The sequence below is a fragment of the Zosterops lateralis genome (genome assembly GCF_965231275.1).
Source record: "Zosterops lateralis genome assembly, contig: HAP1_HAP1_SCAFFOLD_153, whole genome shotgun sequence".
NCBI lineage: Eukaryota > Metazoa > Chordata > Aves > Passeriformes > Zosteropidae > Zosterops > Zosterops lateralis.
This window is the reverse complement of record NW_028154530.1, coordinates 67,338-93,491: the sequence shown is the minus strand read 5'-3', so window position 1 is coordinate 93,491 and position 26,154 is coordinate 67,338. Positions and strand designations below refer to the sequence as shown.

Below are 26,154 nucleotides of genomic sequence, written 5' to 3'. Positions count from 1 at the left end.
TAGACATTACAATAGAAATTACAATAGAAATTCTATCAATGACAACACCAATGACAATGACAATATAATTTCCAAGGCACTATTGGCTTTTGCATTCCCGTATCAGCTTTTGCACGTTGTTATTGATCACAGCAATTTCAATGGGGCGCAACTTGTAATTCCTTTTTTGGCTCAGTTTTTGATTCCATTTTTGGTACAATTTGTAATTCCTTTCAGCTGCGTTTTGCTGTGACATCATCCATCACTTTGTGTGTGCACTGTGTAGGTAACAGAAATGGCAGAATAAAAAATCAATATTATGTGAGATTATATAATTAAAATCTTTAATGATATTATAATTTGCTTTTATTATTATGTTATTTTGACATTTTAATATAAATTATCTATAATAATGTTATTTATAGTAATAATATTATAAAATCAATATTGTATTCCAGGCCTTAAGGAAATATTAAAATACAAACTGCCCAATGCCAAAATGCTTTTATATTATAAATTATTGCAACTAACTGTTATATGATGATTGTTATAACTAACTTTTATAATGGAACTTATAAGTTTTGTATTTTAACTCTTGCAGCTGAGTTTTATATTGGAACTGTAAAAGAATTTATATTAAATTGTTAAAATGAACTTTTATATTGGAACGGACTTTTATATTGGAACTGTGCCAAATTTTTTAATAAACTATGACAAGTCACTTTTATTTTGCAATTATTGTAACTCATTTTTCTATTGCAACTGACTCTTCATATTGTAAATTTTACAAGTGACTTTTTACTTTGTGACTGATAATTAACTTTTGTGTTGTAACTATTGGGAAGGATTTTAGGGAGAATTTTGGTGGAATTTTAAGGGAATTTTGGGTGGATTTTAACAGAATTTTGAGGGGATTTTGGTGGAATTTTAAGGGAATTTTGAGGGAACTTGGTGGTGGAATTTTAAGGGAATTTTTGAGCAAACTTGGGGAGGACTTTAGGGGGAATTTTGGTGGAATTTTAAGGGAATTGTGGTGGAATTTTGATGGGATTTTGAGGGGATTTTAGGAGGATTTTTGAGGGAATTTTGGGTGGATTTTGAGGAGATTTTGGTGGATTTTTAAGGGAATTTTGAGGGGATTTGGTGAGGATTTAAGGAGGAATTTTGGGCTGATTTTAAGGGAACCGTGAGGTGAGTTTGGTGGAATTTTAAGGTAATTACTGAGGGAATTTGAGGAGGATTTTAGGGGGAATTTGGGGTGGATTTTAAGACGGTTTTGAGGGGATTTTGGTGGAATGTTAAGGGAATTTTGGGGGAATTTGGTGAGGATTTGAGGAGTAATTTCGGGCAGATTTTAAGGGAATTCTGACGTGAGTTTGGTGGATTTTTAAGAGAGTTATTGAGGGAACTTGGGGAAGATTTTAGGGTGGGTTTTGGGTGGATTTTAAGGGGATTTTGAAGGGATTTTGGTGGAATTTTAAGGGAATTTGGAGGGAATTTTAGGGAGAATTTTGGAGGGATTCTGAGATGCGGAAAGACAAGTTTGGGGGGTCCCAGGTGTGGTTGGAAGGGTCTGGGGGGCGTTTGGGGGGTCCTGGGGAGGTTTTGGGGGTCCCAGGTGGGGTTTGAGGGGTCCCAGGTGGGGTTTGGGGGGTCCTGGAGGGGATTGGAGGGTCCTGGGGGGGGGTTGGGGGTCCCAGGTGGGATTTGAGGGGTCCCAGGCGAGACTTCCAAACACCACCTGGACCCCCCAAATTCCCACATGACCCCCCAAATCCCACCTGGGATCCCCAAACCCCACCTGGGACCATCCATGATGGATGGATGGATGATGATGATGATGGTGGATCAGCGATGATGGATTGATGTTGGACAGGGATGGATCATGGAGGGATGGATGATGATGATGATGATGATGATGATGATGGATCAGTGGTGGAAAGGGATGGATCATGGAAGGATGGATGATGTGATGGATGGATCCATGATGATGATGGATAGATGGATGATGATGACAATGACAATGATGATGGATCAATGATCGATGATGATGGATCGATTTTGGACAGGGATGGATCATGGAGGGATGATAATGATGATGGATGATGATGACAGTGACAATGATGAGGTATCAACGATGACGGATTGATGGCGGAAAGGGATGGATGATGTGATGATGATGATGATGATGATGATGATGATGATGGTGATGGATCAATGATGATGGATTGATGGTGGAAAGGGATGGATGATGATGATGACGACGAGGATGATGATGATGATGGATCACTGATGATGGATCCATGGTGGAAACGGATGGATCATGGAGGGATGGATGATGATGGTGATGATGATGGTGGTGGATCAGCACTGATGGATCGATGTTGGACAGGGATGGATTTTTGGTCCCCAGTAGGCACATGGAACTGGTGGGTTCCTCACCTTCCCAAGGCATCTTGTGAACCTGAAGAATTGGAGACCTTTGGTTCTGTAAACGTGATTATTTTTCGTGCCAAATTTAACTGTACAGGGAAAAATCAATCTCTGGTATATCAATGACAGTATCAATGACAGTATCAATGACAGTATCAATGGCAATATCAATGACAATATGAACAACAATATCAATGACAATATCAATAGCAATATCAATGACAGTATCAATGACAATATCAATGGCAATATCAATGGCAATATCAATGACAGTATCAATGGCAATATGAACAACAATATCAATGGCAATATCAATGGCAATATCAATAGCAATATCAATGACAATATGAACAACAATATCAATGACAATATCAATGGCAATATCAATAGCAATATCAATGACAGTATCAATGACAATATCAATGACAGTATCAATGGCAATATCAATGGCAGTATCAATGACAATATGAACAACAATATCAATGACAATATCAATGGCAATATCGATGGCAATATCAATGACAGTATCAATGACAATATCAATATTCACAGACTCTAAATATGCTTTTGGGGTTGTGCAAACATTTGGAAAAAATTTAGGGAAAAAGGGGGTATCTAAATTCAAAAGGGGAAAAAATCTGATCCATAAAGAATTAATCAAATTAGTGCTGGAACCCCTGACGAAACCAAAAAAGAAATATCTGTGGTGCAGATGAAGGGGCACCAAAGAGGAAATTCTTTAGAAATAAGAGGTCACCAAGCTGCAGATCAGGCAGCGAAATTCCTCAAAACTCTGAGGATCCAGTAAAAGTTTTCACTCACAGTAACACTGATGAGACAGAGAAACCAGTTTATGATCAGATGGAGCAAAAAGCCATAAAATATCTGGAATTACAACAAGGGAGGAAATTTTTAAACAAAGCATTGGCACAGAAATTATTGGAAGAGACACATGCATTAACCCAGGGGCTCTGCGATCATTTCCTGGGAGAGCATTTATGTGTAGAAATGTACAATTTGGCCAAATCAATCACAGAAAGACGCCCCATTTGCCAGGAAATTAATCAGGAAGTGATGAGAAAAGGCAAAGGGGGGAGTGTTATAAATGTGGATTATAAAATTGGCTTTTGGCAAGACGCATGCTGTCTGATTAATAACTTTAAGGATATGGGATATAAGTTTTTTATTTCTGCTAATAGTAAAAGAAAATTAGGCAGAGTGAGAGAAGGTGATAATGAAGGTGACAATGAAGGTGACAATGGAAGTGACAATGGAAGTGACAATGAAGGTGACAAGGTGACAAGGTGGCAATGAAGGTGGGATAATGAAGATGATAAATGTGATAAATGGGACAAGTGGGATAATGAAGGTGACAATGAAGGGGATAAGGAAGGTGATAATGAAGGTGATAATGAAGGTGACAATGAGACCCGTCTGGGGACCTTTTTGTATTTCTGACTGTCAGGGTTGCCTGGGATTCCTTTTTTTATTTGTTTTGTTTATTCTTTTGTGTTACAGCATTTCTATTTTTAATATCCCTGTAAATATTTTTAAAGTCCCTGTAAATATTTTTAATATCCCCTAGTAAAGATGTGTGCTATATGATTAATAACATAGTAAGGATATAGGATATAAGTTTATTTCTGCTATTGGTAAAAGAAGATTAGATATAATGAGAGTAGTTGATGTAATATGCTTAAACTGTCTATTTGGTTGGGATAACATCCAGTGAACATGTAAAGAGGACCCTGCTATTGATACACCAACTATCAGCATCTCCCACCTGCAGAAAGCACGGACCAAGGCCCAAGCTGGACGCGATAAAAAGGACACAGCCACGAAACACGCATGCTCTAAAAAGGCGGACCCAAGGAGGGACCATGCAAAACAGTTCCTGGAATATGGAAACTAGTTTATGGAATTATATGAATATTCATAAACTGTTGTGATAAGAAGGGTATTTAAAAAATGTCTCTGAGATAGCAAAGCGTAGACTTGGCTGAATGCCAAGTCACCCGGCCGGCCGTATTTGGCTTTTTTTTTATCTCCTGATTGTCTTAATTATTTTATTAAACATATTTCTTAAAATTTACCAAAAAGTGAACCTCGTTTATCACAGTGACACCGGCAGGGGGCGCTCCAGAGGGGGGGGAGGGGGGCGGGGACTGGGAATGGCGCGGGAACCGGAGCGCGGGAAAAGGGGGCGTGGCCTGGGGGGCAACGAATGGAGTCGAGGGATGTCCCCACAGTGTCCCCAACAGGACCCCAGTGTGTCCCCAGTGTCCCCAACAGGACATGGGGGGAGGCACTTGAGACTTGTTGGGGACATAGAGGGACATCAGGGTCCCGTTGGGGACACTCAGGGTGACATTGGGGACACTCTTGGTTACACTGGGTACCCATTGGGTGACATTGGGGACCTCGCCGTGGCCCCGCGGGTGGGGGGCGGGGCCATGTCGATGACGTCACGTCTTCCTGTTTGCTCCCGGCCGCGCCACATCCCCGCGTGTCCGTGACTGTCACCGGGTCTTGTTTGCCCCCGGAGTGTCCCCGGAGTGTCCCCAGAGTGTCCCCAGAGTGTCCCCTGCGGCCATGGAGCCCTGGGAGGTGCAACGATTTCGACACTGGGTGCAGGTAGGAGACAGGGGGGTCCCAAAGGGGACAGGAGGGTGTGGGGGGAAGGGAGGAGGTGACAGAGGGGTGGAGGGGACCGAAGGTGGCGGGTGGGGGGCAATAGCGGGGGGTGGCAGAGGGGGCGAGGGAGTAACAAAGGGACAGAGGGGACAGCTGAGCCCTCCAGGGAGAGGACAAGGGAGACCCTGGAAGAGGCACAGGGGCCACCCCAGGAGGCCACAAGTGCCACGAGGTCCCTGTCACCTCCCCTGTACATTTCCCAGGGTCTGGAGGCGGAGGTGGCCGTGGTGGCCACCCTGGGCGAGCTGGTGGCCACCGTGACTGAGCCACGTGGGGATGTGCAGCCGCTCCTGTCCCCAGAGTCCCTGCACACAGCCCTGTGGAAATTCACCTGGACCCTCCAGAACACCCTGCGCCACGTGGTGTCACCTCCCTGCGCCAGGCCGTGGCCACCCTCAAGGCCACCCCAGGGGCCCCCCAGACCGATGTGAGAGCCACGGCCAGAGCCTGGAGGGAGTCGGTGGATGCGCTCGAGGAGAGCTGGGACCAGGTGTACAGGGAGGCCGAGGAGATCTTCAACTCCTTGAACAGCGAGGACACAACTGAGGCCACCAACGAGGACCCTGCCGAGGCCACCACCACCGGCCTGGCCGGGGACCTGTGGGATGAGACCCCCCCTGGCCTGGGGACAGCTGGGGACAGCCTGGTGGCCGTGGCCCTGCAGCCATCAGTGGTCCTGCCCTCGGCAGTGGCCACACACGATGTCCCCGTGGCCACAGGGCAGGTGGGGGCGGCCACCAGGAGGGGACAGCGGGTGCAGGAGACCCGGGAGCTGCTGGGGCGCTTGATACACACGTGTGACAAAGCCAGGGCCTGGATGTTCCCCACGGACCTGCACCAACGGCTCAGGTACATCGAGGACACCTGGGAGGGGACAGAGCAGCTGTTCTGTGCTGACCTCGAGCACTTGGTGGCCAATGCGTCCAAGTGCAAGTGGCTGTGTGAGGCCAGTGCCCGCCTGGCCAGGCATCACCTGCTGGGGACACTCAGGGACATCCAGAGGCTCCTCTCGAGTCCCTGTGGTGGCTCTGGTGGCCCTGGTGGCCGCACAGTGGCCGAGCGGTGCCAAAGAGCCATCGAGGACATCCCGAGGCTGCTGCGGGGAAAGTGATGTCACCAATGTGACATCACTGGGGAGGTGACATCTCTGGGAACATTGCTGGTGTCACTTGTCCCCTCCCCTGAACCACGCAGGATTTGAGACAAATTTGGGGAATTTTCCAGGAATTTTCACTGAAACTGTCCCAAATCCTGATGGGAATTCCTGGAGTGACATCACTGGGGACACTCGGGGACACTTGGGGACACACAGGGACGTGGGGGCAGGGGGTGAATGAGCCCCCTCAGTGCCTGCAGGAGAAGCAGCAGACCTGGGTTATAAATGACAACAGAAATGAAAATATGAATGAGAATAAAAATGACAATATCAATGAGAATACAATATTGGCTTTCACATTCATGTATCAGCTTTTGCACGTTGTTGCTGATCAAAATGATTTTGATACGGTACAATTTATAATTCCTTTCAGCTGCTTTTTGGTATAACATAATCTATCAGTTTATGTGTGCACATGTGGTCTACAGAAATGGCACTGCAATAAATCGATTTTATATCCTAGGCCTTAGCAAAATATTAAAATAGAGACTGTGCAATGCTGAAATGCTTTTATATTATAACTATTAGAACTAAATTTTATATTATAACTAACATTTCCATTATAACTAACTCAGAGAATGGTTTTGTCCAGGTTTGGAAGAGACAGGTGTGTGCCAGGGAAAGCCGGAGCCTCCCTTGGAATGGAGAATTCAAACCCCCTCCGTCCGAATTATTATAATTTTGAAAATTCAGGGGCTCTCAGGCAAAGGTGTGGGGACAGGAATAACAGTTCTTTACTGGTGTGTATAACCAGGCAAACAACCAACAGCCACAGCATTAACGATACCCAGCAGCAGGAGCCCAGTAAGAGCTCCCGTTCCCGGCCCGGCCTCAGCCGCAGCTCCCCACGCCCTCAGGCCCCGCTCCCCCCGAGCTCCGACACGGCACAAGGAACCTGCCGGAGCCCCCTGCCGCCCCCTCCGCCCGCAGCCAGCCCCGAGCCCCGGCAGAACCGAGCGCGGCTCCCACCTGCGCTGGGGCCGCCTCCGAGCTCCGCCAGTGCCGCCTCAGCGCTGGTTCCCGGCACCCCCGGGATGATCCCGGGCACCCCTGGGATGTTCCAAATCGCTCCCGGTGGGATCCCAGTTGTCCCCAACACGGTCCTGGTGGCTCCCAGTCATGCCCTGTGTGGCCCCTTTCACTCTCAGTCGCTCCCAGTGAGAGCCCAGTGTGGCCCCAGTCAGTTCCAGTCTGAACCCAGCCACACCTTCTGTGATCCATTTGCCCCCACTGTGCTCCCAGTTCCTCCCAGTGCGAGTCCAGTCACCCCCAGTGTGATCCCAGTAACCTCTGGTCACTCCCAGTATGATTCCAGTCCCTCCCAGTGTTAGTGAAGGAAAGAACTCACAATCATGGAATGACTGCCTGCGGTGCTTTATTGAGAGCTCTGGGAATCAGGAGAGGGACCCAAATCCAACTCCCCTGAAATCGAAAAATAACACAGTTTTTATACTTTTCTTGTTATATAAGGACACATGTTAATCATTAAACCCCATTGTCCCATTGATTCTACCCAAGCCTATACTATCAAAGGTGCTGGATGTGGAGTTCTGTCTCGTATCAGTGTCTTCATTATTGTTCTGTTCCAGGATGTCCTTTTCTGTATTTCTCTGTTCAGGGTTCTAAAAACTAACCAAATTACTGGAAATATGATTAGTAAAGTTATCAGATTCTCAAGGGTAGACTTTACCCACATTCCATCCTAATCCTTAAAAATTTTATCTAACCAGGTAGTAGCTAAATCCTTTTGCTCCTCTTGTGCCTCGTGTTCTATTTGTCTTATCTGACTAATATCACATTCTACATCTGCAGTTACATTCGGGATGTGGACACAGCAGTGGTCAATTTGTCCTTTCAAATATCCACACACTCCATGCCCTTTTAAAAGTAGCATATCCAGAACCCATCAATTTTGTAAGGTCATTTTGGTAGTGGCTTGTAATTGCATGTTGAGTTCTCTAAATCCTTCTCTCGTGACTCTGGCTAATCTGTCTATCTGACCTGTGAGCCTATACAGCATTTCAATTACAATTTCAATAGTTTGCAACAGGACTGAACAAAGACTCCAGGGCCCACCCAAGCTTTACTCCACTAGAGGGTTCCTGCCGGGTGTCACCTTGATTCTTATTATTTGGGACATCTTGTTTTGCTCTTACCAGCAGGAGCTCATGGCTCCCATTAAATGGAGACCTTTTCCAAATTGGACAAAAAGTGGGGACGCCCATGGTAATTTCTTTTAATTCCCTGTCCACTGGCAGGTGTGTCATCCATGTACCACCACTTGTTGCCCATACAAATTGCCCCAGACTCCAGATTGTACTCCTGCTACATCCCACTACAATCCAAGATTCCATTTTGTCTTGTTTGTGTCTGATTCCCCTGTAATCACAACCCTTGACTCTGGCACCTGTTTACATTTAACTGTTTTGTTCCCTTTTATATCAGGTAATTTTGATGTTAAGATTCCTCAACTTATTTGGTCTCTTGCTGCCATTGGTATCAGCAGACAGGCTGTTATTCAACTAGTATTTTGCATTTTAGCAAAGTCATTGACCAATCCAATCATCACATTTTCAGCCCGAATTGTATTAGGAGCTTCTATTACCTGTGTCTCTGTTTGCACTTCTCTCTTCATCCTAGAATGAAGAGCGGTTGATCGACCTTGTTGCATTCCATATCCCAAAGCAGCAGCATTCCCTAATGGTGACATTAGCATCCATAAAATTAACATTAACCACAATATAAGCACGAGCATAGTTACTGATACCATTAAAAACAGTTACAGACGTTTTATCCTCAGCTTTGTTGGTCCCACAGCTTGCACAGCCCACGACTGAACTCCTCAAAGGACCTTCTTCACTCGAGTCTAGTGTATCCAGGGTTCCACTCCAGCCACTTTGACTGCTGTGAAGGTGGTTAGCAGTACCTGATGAGGGCCAGTCCACCTCTCTTTCAGTCGTTCTTCCTTCCAGGCTCTGGTGTACACCTCATCTCCTGGTTCAATATCGTGGACTGGATTCTCAAGAGTCAGTGGCCTATTCCACACCAGTGATAAAAATGAAATTTAGAATGTTTATCCTGTAATGTAACAGTAAAAAGCCACCTCCGTGGCACCCCTCAGACCACCTTAAAAACAGACCTCTAAAGCGAGAGCCCGTTCCCTTCAAAGACGCTCGGCACCGCGGCTCCCCCACCCCCGCCGAAACCAGAGAGGGGAAGAGCAGCCCCGGTCCCCACCCGTTGCCACCGCCGGGGCCGAGAGGGAGAAAAGAACCGGCACGGGGGATCCCGGAGCCCACGGATCCGCCCGCCCCCATGCGGCTCCAGCCGCCAAGCAGTCGGCCGTCCGGCACAGGAGACCCCGGCTGCCCGCAGCCGCCGCCGCTGGAGCGGGAGAAAGAGGGGCCGGCCGCGCCCCCCCAAGCCTGGCATGGGAAATCCCGGACCCCCGCAGCCGCCGCCGCCGGAGCGGGAGAAAGAGGGGCCGGCCGCTCCCCCCCAAGCCCGGCGCGGCTCCAGCCGCCATGCCGCCTGCCCGGCTTAAGCCCAGTCGCAGAGAAGCCCCAGAGCCCGCACGTGGCTCAGCCCGCCCGCAGTCAGCCGCCGCTAAAGGATGGCGCGTCCCTGAGCCCGCCGGACTGCTGCCCCATTCCAAAAGAAGGGAACCCACGCCCGCCATGTTCCACCCCCACCTCACAAGCCCCGGCCCGAACCCCCGCAAACATTGCCGCCGCTGTGAGGCAGCGTGAGACCCCCGAGACGCCATGACTGCTGCAAAACTGCCATGCGTCTCCAGCCGCCCGCCCCGGCTGATCCCACATGCAAATCAGAAACCCCAGGTGCATCTCGGGATACCGTTTAACACCAAAAACTCCTTATAAAATAAAACCAAGCAAAATTGAAACGCACAGAAACCAATGCTAGGCCGTGTGGACCCTGGAGTATCAAAGGAGCTGATTTCTCCGGTTTTGCTTACTAGCTGTAAGTTAAAAAGACCAAACCAGAGATGAGACCCCCAGAAGAAACAAAAGAAACTAAGAACCCTGGGGTTACTCCCAGCGAGAGCGGGTTCTCCAGCTCTGTTCAACTCTCTGCAACAGAGCTGATAAAGACTATCCTCCTCCACGGCGCGCATGGGCAGCCAAAAACCCCTCGAGCAAATATTGAAAGAGCTGATTAATAAAGGCGTTTTAAGGAGATTAATATTATCTCCGCCCATTTTATTCATAACACCAGGACACTTCGGAGCTGAGCTAAAGCTCTCCCGAGAGACAGAACATAATTATACACATCATGATATGTACATTTGGATTAGGGTTAGGAGATTCCTATGGTGTGTGGAAGTCCCAAGATATTCCCAATAATCTACTTACTTTCTGTACCACTGTAGCTACAAAATGTGGACCTCTGTCCGATGATATCCCTAGAGGCACCCCGAACCTGGGAATAATCTCCTCCAGCAACAACTTAACTGTTGCCTTCGCTTGACTGGTGCGACAGGGAAGGGCTTCTGGCCATCCAGAAAAGGTGTCAACCCCTACTAACAGGTACTTGTATCCCTGAGCTCTGGGTAGTTCTGCAAAATCTACCTGCCAATAATTTCCTGGTTCTATTCCTATCTGAATTTTCCCTAACTGTCCCTGTTGTCTAGCTACTGGGTTGTTCTTTAAGCAGGTCTCACATTTTAACATTATTGATTTTGCCATTGTTTGCATCTGTGAAGAGATCAGGTGTCATTTTATCAACGTTACCAATACCTCTGCACCCCAGTGACACTCATTATGTTTTATTTGTAAAATTTCTCTCATTACCAAGGGGGATACCACTATTTGCCCTTGTGCAGTTACATACCATCTTTCTGGGTTCTTCCGTGCTTCCAGCAGACATGCTAACCTGTCGTCTTCCACCGTGTACTTTGGCTGTGTTTACTGCATATCTGGTGTGTCTGATTCCATTTTCCATGAAGCTGCTTCCATCTGTGAAGAGTTCCCATTCTGGTTGTTCTAGAGGGACATATTTCAGGTCTGCCCTTGCTGCATAGGTGTACTCGATTACCTCCACACAGTCATGTTCTAGTGGACCTTCCTCAGCTGTGGTACCTAGAAATGAGGCTGGATTCAAAAGGTTAGTGGTCTTCAGAGTCACGTCATCCTGCTCAGTCAGGGTTACCTGGAATTTCATGATCCTTGGAGAGAACCAGTGGCCTCCCTTTTGCTCCAAAACCGTGGTCACCATATGTGGCACAAAGATATGTATGTGTCTTCCCATCATGAGCTTCCTGGCCTCTTGTATCAGCAGCACAGTAGCTGCCACTGCCCGTGGACATGAAGGCCATCCAGCACTTACATTGTCGAGTTGTTTGGAAAAGTAACCCACCGGTCTTTTCCAGCTTCCCAGTCGCTGGGTCAGGACTCCCAGTGCCCGTCGCTGCCTTTCATGTACATACAGCTGAAAGTCTTTGGACAGATCAGGTAACCCTAGAGCAGGAGCAGTCGTCAGTGCTTCCTTCAGTGTCTGAAAGGCCTCTCTCTGTGGTTTCCCCCAGGTGAACGGCTGCATCTTCTGGGCCTCATACAAGGGTTCCACAATCAGTCCATAGTCCATGATCCACAGACGACACCACCCAGCCATCCCAAGGAAGATTTGCAGCTCATGTAGATTCTGGGGTTCTGGAATGGCACAAATAGCTTGGATATGATTAGTATCTAGTTTTCTTTGCCCTTGTGAGATTTTGCATCCCAGATATATCACAGGCTGTTGGGCAATTTGTGCTTTTTCTCTGGACACTTTATATCCTCCCATTCCCAATGAATTTAAAATCTCAATTGTTACCTTTATGCAGGTTGCTTCTTCCTCAGTTGCAATCAAAATATCATCTACATACTGAAGTATTAGGTATTGGTCTCTTGGCACCTGTCCTTTAGTCCAGATTTCCAGTTCCTTTGCCAATTGGCTCCCAAATAGGGTGGGGGAGTTCTTGTACTTCATCAGTAATTGAGCCCAGGTGAGCTGGGTCTTCCTTCCACTTTCTGGATGTTCTCACTCAAAAGGCAAATAGTTTCCTGCTATCTTGGTCAAGGGGTATGCAGAAAAAGGCATATTTTAAATCAATTATAGTAAACCATTTGTATATCTCTTTTACAGATGCTAGCAATGTATAAGGATTGGCAACTACTGGATGAATGTCTTTGGTTATCTCATTTATGCTCCTTAAATCCTGTATGAGTCTATACTCACCATTAGGTTTCTTTACCAGGAATATCGGAGTATTGCATTCTGATTCACATTCTTCTAGAATTTGGTACTTTAGGAATTTATCAATGGTCTTTGCTATTCCCTGTCGTGTTTCTGTCTTGATAGGATACTGTTTAATTCGTACGGCACTTGCCCCTTCCTTCAATTCTACATGTACTGGCTGTGCCAATTTAGATTTCCCTGGTACATCCGTTTCCCATACAGAGGGAATCACTGCTTCCTCTACTTCCTTAGGAATATTAGGAGTTGGTTTTTCTTTTATCATTAAAATCTTTCTTGCTTTAGACTCAGGAATCCTCATTACAAGTTCACCATTCTCAAAAGTAATCACTGCCTCTAGAGCTGCCAGCAAATCACGCCCTAAGAACAGAGCCTTGCACACAGACATATATAAAAATTCACATGTTGAAACTTGATTCCTAAAGCTCCAATCTAGAGGTTGCAAGAATGGCCGTACTTCTTCCTTCTCTGTGGCTCCAATAACTACAGCCAACTTACCCCAATTTGCCCTTCTATATAGTTCCATACAGAATGTGCAGCCTCCGTGCCTGTAAGAAAGGTAACTTCCTTCCCTTTTAAGCACAGAGTGACCATCGGTTCCTTCGATCCGAGTTCTCCTCCATACAAGACCATAATCCTGGGTGCATTGTCTATCTGAGGCTCACTAGTCAGGATAAACTGGTTTGGGCACTCTCGCTTCCAATGTCCTTCTAATTTATTTATTCTTAATCCTCCACAGCCTCTGCCAAAACCACCTCTGTTACCACCCTGACCGGTTCTGCCACCACACCCTTACATGTGTATGTGTGGGTGCCAAAAGACTCTGCCCTTGTTTCTTAGCAACCTCTTTGTCTCAGTTGTTGAACACTTTCCAAGCCACCTCTAAAAGCTTGTCCAAACTTCTTAACTTTTCGCCTTCCAGTTTCTGTAACTTTTTCCTAATGTTCTCCTGTGATTGGCCTAGAAAAAGAAAGGTGATCTGAACCCTTGCTTGCTCACTGTCTATCTGAAGATCAGTATATTTCCTGGCTGCATCTGAGCTATCCTCTTCACTATCACTGCTTTCCGTTCTGTCCCTTCTGCATCTCCCTCCCCTTCATCCCTGCCCCACAGTCAAATCCTGATAGTTGTCAGGGATAGAAGCAGTGGGTGACTCTGGCAGAGGAGGACTGGGGGGTAGAGGGGACAGGAGCTGATGACATAGGCCTAGGTGGGATAGGAGGGTCAGTAGAGGGATAAATCTTTGAGCAGGCGTCAGCAGGGGAGGGGGATAGCCACGAGAAGCATTTTAGATAGGCGTAAGCAGGGGAGAGGAAACAGAATTAGGTGGGGTGAGAGTAAGTGGAGTGGAACTTAATGCTGAGGGAGCATTGGTAGGGACAGTGGGTCCTACTAGTAAATCGGCTTCCAAATCATCTCCCCCTCCTTTTCCCAAAGCCAGGTGCTCTACACAACACTTATCTTGGATGCAAACCAGACACTGATTGTTTTCAGGTATTTTAACAATCATTAACCCACACTCAGCCAGCCACTCTGGCTTTTCCTGTAAATAGAAAAGAAACAAACCAACATACAACACTTCTAAAGCATCAATAACTGAGATCATGTCAGATTGCAAAGACCCATTTTCCGGCTATGTTTTCCCATTCTGCAAGGCATATTCTGACCACCGAGTGTTACAATAATCAATCAACTTAGTTTTACATAACTCTTGCCCAAAATTACCATTTCCAATGTGCTAATAAGCACCCCAAAGGAGAAGTGCACGGAATGGGGGCATTGCTGCCCAAAACCCCTTTTAACCCTTTTAGCTTCTCCATATTACAAACTACATAACACCACCAATGCTGAACCTGCAACGCTTTCGCAATTGACTGATGGACGGCTGCCTGGGCAATACCAGGAATTCCTTATCCCAACCATGAGCAGCTTTTGCCACGTCTTACAGGCAGGCACCCAGACCAAACCAAATAATAAAGCACCTTACCTTTTCCCAGGGGATGTTGTGAGTGGCAGGGGGTCCCGGGCTCCCCGAGAATCCCTCGGTGCCGGCTGGAGCGTGGTCGGGTCGGGAGGGCCTCGGCAGCGCTCACAAGGTCCCATCTGGGTCGCCAAAATGTTACCATAGGAAAGAACTCACAATCATGGAATGACTGCCTGCAGTGCTTTATTGAGAGCTCTGGGAATCAGGAGAGGGACCCAAATCCAACTCCGTGAAATGGAAAAATAACACCGTTTTTATACTTTTCTTGTTACATAAGGATACATGTTAATCATTAAACCCCATTGTTCCATTGATTCTACCCAAGCCTAAACATGTAACAATGATTCTCGTGATTCTTGCTTAAGATTCTGGTTTAAGAGAATAATCATATTTAGTTATCAAACGAATGCTACAATTAACAATAATGTCATTTATTGTACTGATGATTATACAGGTACAGATCCACCTGACCTAACTTTATTCTCAAGGCCTACATACTCCATTAAGAATCACCATCATCCCCCCTTCTCCCCCATTACCTGGGCAAAGTTATACTTGATTTGGTTAAAACAATAGCATGGAATAACATCCTGGCTGCAGTGAAGCCAATGTCCCCTTCTCGGGCCCTGCTACCTCAGAAATCATTTTAAGCCTATACTATCACCAGGATGATCCAAACCACTCCCAGTCTCTCCCAGTATAGCCCAGTTGTCCCCAGTTCTGCTCCCAGTAGCCCTCAGTGTGGTCCCAGTATATCCCAGTATGATCCCTGGTGCCCCAGTTCTGCTCCCAGTGGGTTCTGCTCCCAGCCTGTCCCAGTCCATCCCAGCCTGTCCCAGTCCATCCCAGCCTGTCCCAGTCCATCCCAGCCTGTCCCAGTCCATCCCAGTCCATCCCAGCCTGTCCCAGTCCATCCCAGTCCATCCCAGCCTGTCCCAGTCTGTCCCAGTCCATCCCAGCCTGTCCCAGTCCATCCCAGCCTGTCCCAGTCCACCCCAGCCTGTCCCAGCCTATCCCAGTCCATCCCAGTCCATCCCAGTCCATCCCAGTCTATCCCAGTCCATCCCAGCCTATCCCAGTCCATCCCAGTCCATCCCAGCCTGTCCCAGTCCACCCCAGCCTGTCCCAGTCCATCCCAGTCCATCCCAGCCTGTCCCAGTCCACCCCAGCCTGTCCCAGCCTATCCCAGTCCATCCCAGTCCATCCCAGTCTATCCCAGTCCATCCCAGCCTATCCCAGTCCATCCCAGTCTGTCCCAGTCCATCCCAGCCTGTCCCAGTCCATCCCAGTCTGTCCCAGTCCCTTCCCGGCAGCCGCCGCAGTTTCCCGGATCCGCCCCCCCCGCCCCATTCCCGGGCACTGGGACCCCCCTGCGTGTCCTTCCCCTGCTCCGGGACCCCCCTGCACCCCCTTATCCCCCCTGGACACCCCCCTGCACCCCCTTTCCCGGGGCTCCTCCTCTCCCAGCCCTGGATCCCCTGTTTCTGTCCCCCCGGGGACCCCCAGGCCCCCATTCCCGGCCAGCCCGGGGCTCCTCACCCCCAGGCCTCCCTTTCCTGGGAAACCCGAGCTGGGCACGGGGCTCTGCAGCCGCTCTGGGGTTTTTGTGAAAAACGCGGTTCACTTTTGGTTAAAATTTTAATAGTTTATTCATGATAAAAATCAGACAATAAGAGACATAAAAAGCAAAAGTTCACAGAGGCCCGGGTGCCTGGCATTCCACCAAAGGGCACACCTGGATAACAAAGCATCATCCCTTAAAAGCAACAGCCTATTGCATATTCATAAATCCCATCTATGATTCAAACGTTCCTTTTGACTTTGGGTGTTTCTGCTTCATTTCAGCTCCCCCCACATCGTTCCATCCTGCAAATCAATCCTCCTGTGGCTCCACCAAGCCTCAAACTCCCCAAGAACGGAGGCAATAAATTCTTCCTTTGGGGTTTGGGTGTCTGTTGCTGTTATCTCTGTCCAGATGGGAAAATGTGAAGAGTTTCTTGATTATCTTTTCCATTCCTTGAGCTAGTTAAAAGCATCTTACATCACATAGTTTCTATTTTAATACTGTGCTATAGCCTAAAAACGATATTTAACACCCTACTAAAAGAGACTCTATTAACACAGCACGAATTTCCAACATAACCCATAGAGTTATTCACTGTAACATTTGCCCAAAGCCAATCCTATAATGTGCATTGATCACAACCCGAAGGAAAGGAAGAGGAGAGAGCAAGAGCAGGAGATCGGGAATCCGGGATCGGAGTCCCCGCGCCCAGTCCTGCTCAGCCGGGGCGGGACCCGCAGCCGCAGGAAAAATCGGATCCGCTGCTGCCGGTGCTTCCCCCGCTTTGGGCCGAACCCAGCGGGGTCCGGGCAGGGTTTGAGCGCAGGGCCCGGGAGTTCAGCACAGCCCGGCCCGGGGGTCCCGCAGGGCGCGGCCCTGGAGGGTCCCAGATGGATCCCTGAGGGATCCCGAGGGGTTCCAGGAGGGGATCCCGGGCAGTTCCCTGGAATTCCCCTTTTCCCTCCCCCCGCGCTCCCTCGGGCACTTTGGCGTCTCCCAAACTGCGCCGGAGCCGCGATCGGGGGCGGCTGCGATGGCTCCAGCGCTGGGGCTGGGGGGCTCCTGGGGGAGCCGGGGGGAGCCGGGGGGCGACGGGAGTGGGACTGCCCGAGACCGGGACCCCCCTGAACCGCCTTATCCGGGCACGGGAACCCCCTGAGCCCCAGTTTGGGTCCTGGGGTCCCCCTCCATCCCCTTCCCCAGCACCGGGACCCCCCTGCACCCCCTTGTTGGGCACCGAGATCCCCCTGAACCCCCATTTCTTGGCACGGGGACCCTCCTGTACCCCCTTATCCCGCACCGATGTCCCCAGACGAATTCTCTGGAATTCCCCGTCCCCTCCCTCGGTCTCTTTCGCTTCCGCGTCCAACCTGCGAGACCGGGATCTGCCCGGCGACCGATGACGTCACTCAAAGTTCGGGCGGCAATTGGCGGAAGTGAAATAGCGGCGCCAATGGCGGGGCGGGAGGCGGCTCTGGGGGCGGGGCCGCAGCGGAGCAGCGCGATGGCTCCAGCGCTGGGTCTGGGGGCGCTCTTGGGGCTCCTGGGGCTCCTGGGGAGCCCTGGGGGCGCCACGAGAGGTGAGTGGGAACCCCAAAACCGGGACCGCCCTGAACTGCAACTCCCGGGCACCGAGACCGCTGTGAACTTCCATTTCCGGGCACGGGAACCGCCCTGTACCCCCATTTCTGGCACCGGGACCCCCCTGTACCCCCATTTCTGCGTACTGGCACCCCCTGAACCGCCGTTTTCGGGCACATAATCCCCTTGAAACCCGGATTTTGGGAAGGAAACTCCCCTTGAAGCCCCATTTTTGGGCACTGGGACACTCTTGGATCTCCATTTCCGGCCACTGGGATCCCCCTGCACCCCCTTTTCGGGCATCCCACTTTTCCCAGACCCCGACCCCTCTTTCCCTGACCCAGGGACCCCCTGGACCCCCATTCCTGCCTTTCCCAGCTCCCAGACCCCACTTCCCTCAACACCGGGGACCCCCGGACCCCCCTTTTGTGGGCACAGGGACCCCCTGGATCCCCCATCCCGCCTCTCCCAGTCCCTTCCTTGAACCTTGGACCCTTCCCGGCTCTCCCGGTTCTGCTTCCTGACCCTTGGACGCCCGCAGACCCCCAGTCTCTGCATCCCCCCAGTTCTTCACCCTGTGCATGGGGGTCCCAGGGGGTCTGGGAGGGTCCCTGGGGGGTTGTGGAGGATCCCAGGGGGGATTCTGGGCCCTGGGACCCCCCTGAATTTCCATCCCTGGACACTGGGACCGCCCTTCACTCCCTCACTCTGCACCAATCCCCCCTGCACCTCCTTTCCCATCCATCCCACCTTCCCCAATCCCCAGACCCCTTTTCCTTGACTCTGAGACCCCTGGACCCCCATTCCTGCTTTGCTCAGCCCCGTCCCTTTTTTCTGCATCAAGGACCCCCAAGCCTCCTATTCCCAGGTCTCCCCACCTTGTGACCCTTCTTTCTTTGGCACTGGGGCCCCCTGGACCCCCTTTCCTGGGAGTGGGGATCCCCTGGAACCCCCATCCCACCTCTCCAAGTCCCTGAACTCCCCAACCCTTCCATAACCCTGGAACCCCCTGAGCCCCCATTCCTGGACACCAGGACTCCCCTGCACACCCTTTCCTGTCCATCCCACCTCTCCCAGCCCTGCAAAACCTTTCCTTGGCCCTGGGATCCCCAAACCCCTTCCCAGCTCTCCCAGTTTCCCCTTTCATTGATCCCTGACCCCCCAAATCTCTGTGTCCCCCCAGTTCTCCACTCCCTGCATTACCTGCACGTGGCAGTGTCAGAGCCCAGCCCGGGGGTCCCTCAGTACATGATCGTGGGGTTTGTGGATGGGATCCCCATCACACGCTACGACAGCGAGCGGGGCCGGGCGGAGCCACTGACACAGTGGATGAAGGAGGGAGTTGAGCCGGAATATTGGGATGAGCAGACCCAGATCAGTGTGGGGTGGCAGCACGCGGATGCCAGGAACCTGAAGACACTGCAGGAGCGGTACAACCAGAGCGGGGGTGAGTGGGGGATCTGTGGGGCTGGGATGGGATCTGTAGGTCTCAGATGTGGATTTGCAGGGCTCCAAGGGGCTGAGATGTGTTGGGGGGTGTATCTTTCTCTGGTCAGCCCGGTGTTGGTCTGGGCCACCTGCCAGCTCTGACACGGCTCAACAGAACCCTTGTGTGGGTTCTTGGCTCTGCAGCACCTTCACCTTCGCTGTCACGGCCGTGGTTTGAAAGAGGGGAAACTCTCAAGGCTCGGGGAACAAAGGTTTTATTCGGGGGTCACAGGGAAGCCCCTGGCCCCTGGCTGGTGCCTCAGGAGAGAGACTCCGAACCTGGGCTGCTGGGAGTTTTTGTCCAAAACAATTTGAGGGGTGGATACAATAAAACAAAGCAAACTGGCAAATACCAACTGAATTACATAAACACTAACGAATCAAGGTAAATTGGGGAGGGGTCCCTGGGGGATCCACCAACCACTGGCCGACCCTTCGGACCTTGGAGATAATTGATGGACAGAGGAGGGGAAGATACATTGGAAAGGATGGGTAGGGATTCCTCCCAGGGAGGGACCAATGGGAGACAGTCTCTGGGCAGAGACCTGGGTTGTCTTGGAAACTCTTCTCCACTTCTGATAAGAACATTCCAGGATAGGGGGGCCCACCTAAAGTGGCTAAAAAACTACACTAAAGTTACCATTAAAACTATACTAAACTCATAACTAAGACTTATAAAGCAATTCCAGAATCCCCACAAAGATGGGGATCCATTAGGATGGTATGGGATTTGTTGTGGTCCATGGGGCTGGGACATGGATCCGTGGGGCTGGGCTGGGATCTGTGGGGCTGGGCTGGGATCTATGGGGCTGGGACATGGATCCATGGGGCTGGGCTGGGATCTGTGGGGCTGGGATGGGATCTGTGGGGCCAGGTTGGGGTCCCTGGGGTTCCATCCCATGGGGTTGGGATGTGCATCCATGGGGTCCAAGGGGCTGGGATGGGGCTCTGTGGGGCTGGGACACAATTCCATGGGTCTCTGTGGGTACAATCCCCCCAGGTCTCCACACATGGTTGCAAGTTTATGGCTGTGACCTCATGTCCGATGGGAGTGTCCGTGGTTCTGAACGGTACAGCTACAATGGGCAGGATTTCATCTCCTTTGATCTGGGATTCGGGAGATGGGTGGCGGCCGACAGCGCTGCTGAGATGACCAGGAGGCACTGGGAACAGGACGGGACCGAGGCTGAGAGGAGTACAAATTACCTGAAGCACGTCTGCCCTGAATGGCTCCGGAAATATGTCAGATACGGGGAGAAGGAGCTGGAGCACAAAGGTGGGTGGGAATTTGGGATTTGGGAATGGAGGATTGGAGAACACGAGAATTCCTGTGGGAATTCCATGGGCAGATCTCACCCCCATCCCATTCCCATGGAATTCCATGGGCAGATCTCACCCCCATCCCATTCCCATGGAATTCCATGGACGCCTCTCCCCGTTATCCCATTCCAGAGCCCCCTGATGTCCACGTGTCCGGAAAAGAGGAACACAGGACGCTGATCTTGTCCTGCCACGCCTACGGATTCTACCCCAGGACCATCGCAGTCAACTGGCTGAAGGGGGATGAAATGTGGGATCAGGAGACAGAGTGGGGCGGGATCGTTCCTAACAGCGACGGCACCTTCCACACCTGGGCCAGGATCGAGGCGCTGCCGGAGGAGCGGGAGCAGTACCGGTGCCGGGTGGAGCATCCCGGAATGCTGGAGCCCGGGATCTTCGCTTGGGGTGAGGCTGGCAATGTGGGAATTGGGAATTCCCAGATGGGGATCTCCTTTCCCCTCCTCACCATCCCGCATTTCCCAGAGCCAACATCTGGCAGGAGTCTTGCCACTGTGGTCTCTCTGATCCTCATCCTCATTGCTGCCATCCTCATCCTCACTATCCTCATTGGATTCATTGTCTGGAAGCTCCAATCCGGTAACACACGGGATGGGGGTCGGGAAGGGGCACGGATCCACCCGGCACCGTTCAGGAATCCTGTGCCACTGACGCTGATCCCACTGTTTTTCCACAGGGAGGAGGGACAGGGATGGATACAACATGGCAGCCAGTGAGTCCCAGTGGTGGATCCAGCTCTGGATCCCCTCTGTGCAGATCCCAGGATGGATCCTGGGGTTAATCCTGGTGTGTGATCTGTGCTGGAATCTCATGGATCTTCTCTCTCTGCAGGAAAAGGTGTGGGGGTCAACGACTTGACCGCAGGTGTGGAGTGGGATCAGGGTGGGATTCCAGAGGGGGATCGGGGCAGGATGGACGGACTGGGATCAGGGAGGGATTGTGGATCAGAGCAGGGGTCCAGAGCAGGATCAGATGGAATTGTAGAGTGGGATCAGGGCTGGATTCTGGAGCGGGATCTGGTGGGATGGATGGAGCAGGATTGGTGAAAGATGGATGGAGCAGGATCAGGGCTGGATTCTAGACAAGAATCAGGTGGGATGGAATGGAGCAGGACTGGGGCAGGAGGGACGGGGTGGAATCAGGTGGGATTCTGGATGAAGGCAGGATTCCAGTGTGGGATTAGTTGGGATAGATTGAGTGGGATCAGGTTGGGATTCCACAGAGGGATTGGGACAGGATGGATGGGGTGCAATCAGTTGGGATGGATGGAGCAGGATTGAGGGAGGATTGGGGCGGGTTCAGGTAGGATTTCGGAGCAGCTCCCACTCTCCATGGGCTCCATCCAGGTCCATCCTGTGGGATGGGGACAGGGACAGGATGACACTGTGACCCTCTCTCATCCCAGCAGGAATCACTGCCTGAGCAATCCATGGAGCTGGATCCAGCCCCTTCCTCTTCCCAGGAAAGCCAAGAGCTGCCAGCAGAGCTCATCCTGCTGCTCCCACCCACCCCACAGCTCTTGCTAATGAGTCAGTTTCCTGTTTTCCAATATTTTAAAGCCCAGATATTCCCAATGCAAGAGCCCTCTTGCAAATATTATGAAGCCACTCTGGGAGGTTTCAGGCCAACGCTCAGGCTTGATACATCTTCAGGGGGCTCATTAAATGCTGGCCAAGTGGTAGACTGTATAAGATACTTTATGTTCTTTGTGTTATGAAACTTGATGTTCTTCATGAAACTTTCTGTTAGAATGCTTCCTGCACACTGCTGCTGATATGATGCCGCCCCTTCTGCTGGGTCCATGGGGACTTTACTGGCTCGAGCTGTGACAACCTCTGCCTCCATGAGGCTGATTTAGCCGTGCAATAAAGGACTTTGCTTTTACAACTGCCCATCGCCCTTGTCTTCAGTGAGGACACCCCAAAAACCCGACACACGATGGCCCCGGTGGCTGAGCGGTGCCAAAGAGCCATCGAGGACATCCCGGGGCTGCTGCGGGCACAGCGACGTCCCGTCATCAGGGTGGTGACACCATGGGGGACATGGCTGGTGTCACTCATCCCCTTCCCACGTGGTGTTTGGGACAAATTTGGGGAATTTTCTGGGAATTTTGACTGAAACTATCCCAAATCCTGATGAGAATTCTTAGGATGACGTCAATGGTGACACTTGGGGGCACTCAAAGATGCTTAGAGGCACTTGGGGGACACTCAGAGACGTGGGGGCAGGGGGTGAATGAGCCCCCTTCAGTGCCTTGCAGGAGAGGAAGCCAACCCGGGTTATAAATTACAGTAGAAATGACAATATAAATTACAATAGAAATGACAACGTAAGTGACAAAATACTGGCTTTTGCATTCATGTATAGACTTTTGCATATTGTTATTGATCACAATGATTTTGATACAATACAATTTATAATTCCTTTCAGCTGCTTTTTGATGAAACATAACCTATCAGTTTACGTGTGCACTGTATAGTTTACAGAAATGGCATTGCAATAAATCGATTTTATGTCCTAGGCCTTAGCGAAATATTAAAACAGAGACTGCACAGTGCTGAAATGCTTTTATATTATAACTATTAGAACTAACTTTTATATTATAACTAACTCAGAGAATGGTGTTGTCTCAGTTTGAAAGACAAGTGTTTGCCAGGGAAAGCCAGAGCCTCCCTTGGAATTGAGAAGTCAAACCCTCTTCCTCTGAATTATAATTTAATTAAAATTTAATTCACGATTTATAATTTTGAAATAAAGTGGCTCTCAGGAAGTGGTATGGGGATAGGAATAACAGTTCTTTACTGGTGTGTATAACCAGGCAAACAACACCAAGCACAGCATTAACAATAAACAGAAGCAGAACCCAGGAACAGCTTCCCTGAGCGCGGCACTTTCCCCTTTGGTGCAGTTCCGGGCACGGCCAGCAGGGGCGCTGGTGGCTCCCGGTGGGCGGGGCAGGTGCGATGATCCCCCCGCGGCTGCAGGGGGCGCTGTGGGGCGGGCTCGGGGAGCGCGCGGGAATGGCGGCTTTGTCCGAGCCGGGAAGGGATGGAAGGGATGGATCAGGAACTGCGGAGCTGTGGCTGAAGGGATGGAAGGGATGGATCATGAACTCCAGAGCTGTGGCTGAAGGGATGGAAGGGATGGATCATGAACTCCAGAGCTGTGTCTGAAGATGCAGAAGGTCTCATCAGGCAGGGGGTGCGAGCCCACAGTGTACAGAAAAGCCTCAAAGCAGCGCTGAAGAAGCAGCAGTGGAGGGGCAGGGCTGGCCCAGCTCCAGCAGGACAGGAGGAGGTGAGCTCAGAATTCCTGGGCACACCAGCAGGTGCTGGTAGATTTCCCAGGACCAGACTTGGTGGTTACAGTGAACTCCTCCCGCAGCAAGCAGCAGCCTGGCCGTCCTCTCTCTGAAAGCCGAGAGTAAGAGACGGTGTAGCTGCCCCCAGCCCCTGTCCTTTTCCTGCCCCAAAACTCGTGGCATCTTTCCCCTCGAGAGAATGTCCCAGAGAAAAAAAAAAAAAAGTGTAGCCAGGTGCTACAAGTGCTCTCCTTTGGCCCCTCTGTTCTGTATCCAGAAGTTAGTTTAAGTGCCCGTAAGTACCCAGTAATTAGTCTTCTAGCAACTCATGGGAAAGAATTCTAGAAGTAAAAAAGAAAGAAATCTGACCTCCAACATACATCCTTCCCTAATACGGGTCCCACTCCAATGTCAGAGCCAGGTGTCTCCCCCCTGCCAGTAACTCATCTCTCAGGACTGGAAGGTGCCCCAAAAGCTCCTCAGTAACCCCATTGCCCCAAGCTCTTCATGCCAACATGTGGCTGTCTCATTGCAGAGCCCATCCCAGCCATCCCACCTCTCCCAAACACAGCCCCGTTCTTGGCGGGGCAGAGCCGCTGCCGGGGCCATCGGTGTGTGCAGGGAATCCTTTATCCCCCTCGTGCAGCTCCAAGTTCCCGAGGGCAAAGCCCTGGGTTCTGAGGCTGTCCTCCTCCTCCCCAAATTTGTTTAATACCCAAGTGCGACAAGCCCGTGCCCTGTGGCAGCAGCCGGTGCCGGGACAGCCGCGGGAGCTGCGCTAATGCCCCACGGTGCCCGGGGGGACTGAGGGGATGGGAGTTCATAAGGACCCTCCGTGGCCCTCACTGTGCATGAGAAGGGTTTTTAGTGCCTGGGATTGATTTCCCGGGGTTTCTGGGCTCCTGGGCCTGAGGAGGCAGCAGAGGGACCCGCGGCCAGTGTTGAAAAGTTCGTGGCAACCCCAGCCCAGTGCCCGAGGGCTGAGTGGAGCTGGTTGGGAACACCCCGCTCGTCTCCGTCACTCAAAGCCGCTTCCCCAGCTCCGGCTGCCGCCTCCGCCCGGCCCCGGCGCGGTCCCGCGGGGTCACCGCTCGTCACGGAGCTGGAGGGGTTTGATGGGGCCGCGCCCCGCCCGTCCCTCGCTGTGGCTCCTTCAGTGACACCGGGCGGCCGAGACCCTGTGGTGGTGTGACTTTCATAATGAGTTTTATTGTAAGACAGTTGTTCTTTGTACCCCGGTTCAGTGCAGTTCTAGTTTTAGTTCCCCTTTTGTTACAAGTTGTAAGCTTCTCCCCCAGCCTTCCCCAGATACAGCCCCTCATTGGTTTGCCTTTCCCTCCTTGGGTACCTGTCCAGCACATGTTAGGAAACCCTCCTGCCCTGTCAGTCACTCCAGGACCTGTCCCCCAGGTCCAGAAGCTTCGATGGGAGATCTCTGGGGACTGGCTGGGTTGCAAGCTTTCCCCTCCTACCTCCTGTTCATTGATTGATGTCAATGCATGTTATGCCAGCAGACACTCCCCAGTTATACCCCATTGGTTGTATGTCTACCCACCCTGAGTTCCACCCACTGTATAAAACCCTCTCCCCCTTGAGATTCAGGGTCTCTCTGAGGCACTGGTCTTCGGGTGAGGGCTCCCTCCCTCCTGCCCAATAAACCTAAGTTCTAGTTAAGCCTTTGAGGGTCCCATCTTTCTTCCTCTACCATCGCAACATGGCAGGGCTGGTGGGCAGCCAAGATCCCACTGACTATAGATCCTGTGGGGGCGTGTCGGGGCTGGCCGAGCGTTGGAGGACACGCACCGCCGCAAGACTGCGGTAGACAGGGACGAGCGAACGGAAGATATCGCGCTGTACGGTAAGACAGGGCTACCCTTCCCCCATAAGTGTTGCTGTCTGTTACAGTATGTCAGCCAATAGTTAGGCCAGTTCCATACGCAGAAGGAAGTGATGACACAAACACAGGTTACATATTGCCATGTAACTCGTGAATAAACGCCATTTGCCGTCCACCATATTGGTGTCTGTGAGCTCTTGGCCCGAGTGACCTGAGGTGGTCGCCGTGCCGTTCCCAAACCAGGTCGCCACGCCTCGGACGAGGCAACAGACCCCTCGGTACTGCCCCAACAAGCCCTCAGTTCTGCTCTTTTAGTGTTGGGGAGCGGCCACTGCCAGTGCGGTTTTTGTTATTTTTTATTCTGTTCTCTACTGCCGCTGCTTCTCGCCACTCTCGGTGCAGTTCTTCCATGACACGGGCGGCGCAGAACCCTCAGTGCGGTTCTTTTCTTGTATTTTATTCTATTCTCCATGTTCAATTCTATTCACACCTTGCACCCGCCTCGGCGCTGCCCTTCTGCTCACACCCGGCAGTGCCCATCCCA

General features: G+C 50.9%; 1 pseudogene across 1 annotated transcript; it reads left to right on the top strand.

Annotated features, from left to right (window-relative positions):
- Positions 1 to 17,546: 17,546 nt before the first annotated feature.
- Positions 17,547 to 21,253, top strand: LOC310923497 (class I histocompatibility antigen, F10 alpha chain-like; annotated as a pseudogene). Its single transcript, XR_014592775.1, has 5 exons — positions 17,547 to 17,645; positions 18,830 to 19,093; positions 20,135 to 20,410; positions 20,587 to 20,859; positions 20,938 to 21,253. The product of XR_014592775.1 is annotated as a class I histocompatibility antigen, F10 alpha chain-like (transcript).
- Positions 21,254 to 26,154: the final 4,901 nt, after the last annotated feature.